At 48.2% G+C, this 1,400-nt stretch overlaps 1 pseudogene; it reads left to right on the forward strand.

Moving 5' to 3' along the window:
• The first annotated feature begins 445 nt into the window (after positions 1–445).
• LOC101987852 lies at positions 446–856 on the forward strand (annotated as a pseudogene).
• The last annotated feature ends 544 nt before the right edge of the window (positions 857–1,400 follow it).

The following is a 1,400-nucleotide window of genomic DNA, read 5'->3' on the forward strand; positions in this document are numbered from 1 at the left end:
CCCAAACACCCCGCCTCTGCCTCCTGAGTGCACCATCACTGCCTGCCCAATTTGCTTTTGGTCCTGGTGTTTCATCACAGCAATAGTAACCCTAACAAAGATACGCCGCTAGCCCAAATTGATTTATAAATTTCAAATTCATTAGTAGGTTTTTCCATTTTTATTCATGAGCCTGTGAGTTGGATGGCTCAGTGAAAAGAACTAGCCTAGCCCTCAGAGATCCCATGGATCTGTGTCTTGCTTCAACACTGTTTGGACAGAACAGAACCGGGCATCCCTTCGTTAGCGTCCACTGTTCCTTATCCTCTTTAGTCGCAGCCTCTGGGACCATCTTCTTGCCTCCCTCCGCTCCTAGGACCAGCCAGCACCGTTGTATCTTTGCAGGTAGCCGCTAGAGTGCGTCTCAGCCATCACCGCCCAGGTTCGTCAGAATTATTCCACCGAAATGGAGGTTGCCTTGAACTGCCTGGTCAACTTGCACCTGCGGGCCTCCTACACCTACCTCTCTCTGGGCTACGATTTTGATCTGGATGACTTGGCCCTGGAGGGTGTAGGCCACATCTTCCGCGAACTGGCCGAGGAGAAGCATGAGGGCGCTGAGCGGCTCCTCAAGCTGCAGAACGATCTCTGTGGCCGTGCACTCTTTCAAGATGTGCAGAAGCCATCTCCAGATGAGTGGGGTAAAACCCAGGAGGCCATGGAAGCTGCCTTGACCTTGGAGAAGAACTTGAACCAGGCCCTCTTGGGCGTTCATTTCCTGGGTTCTGCTCGCACTGATTCTTATCTCTGTGAATTCCTTGAATACCACTTCCTGGATGAGGAGGTGAGGTCATCAAGAAGATGGGTTACCACCTAACCAACCTCTGAAGGTTTACTGGGCCCCAGGCATTTCTGGACAAGTCCCTCTTGGAGCGGTCCACTCTCAAGCATGACTAGGAGGCCTCTCCTTCGAAAGGGCTCCCGCCTCTGCTCTGCACTAGCCGGCCTCAGGACCTTCACCCGAACCTCTAAAGAAGCCTCTAGGCAACTTTGTAATGCCCTGGAGCCCCTCTCAATTCTTGGATCAAGTAAAAATAAAGCCCTTTGAAACAGCAAAAATCAAAATAATAATAATAATAATGAAACAGCAAAAAAAGAAAGGAAGGAGAGAGAGAGAGAGAGAGAGAGAGAGAGAAAGAAAGAAAGAAAGAAAGAAAGAAAGAAAGAAAAGAACTAGCCTATCAACCTGAAGTTGGTCCCTAGAACCCACAGTGGGACAAGAGAATTAACACCCCTTCCCAGCCCCTGTGCAAGAATAAATTGTCCTCTGACAACTCCTACCAATACTCAAACATGTATATCACACACATAAGCAATCACACAGTAATAAAGCAGAATTTAACAATTTTTAAAGTTTAATT

Source organism: Microtus ochrogaster, unplaced genomic scaffold (genome assembly GCF_000317375.1).
Source record: "Microtus ochrogaster isolate Prairie Vole_2 unplaced genomic scaffold, MicOch1.0 UNK57, whole genome shotgun sequence".
NCBI lineage: Eukaryota > Metazoa > Chordata > Mammalia > Rodentia > Cricetidae > Microtus > Microtus ochrogaster.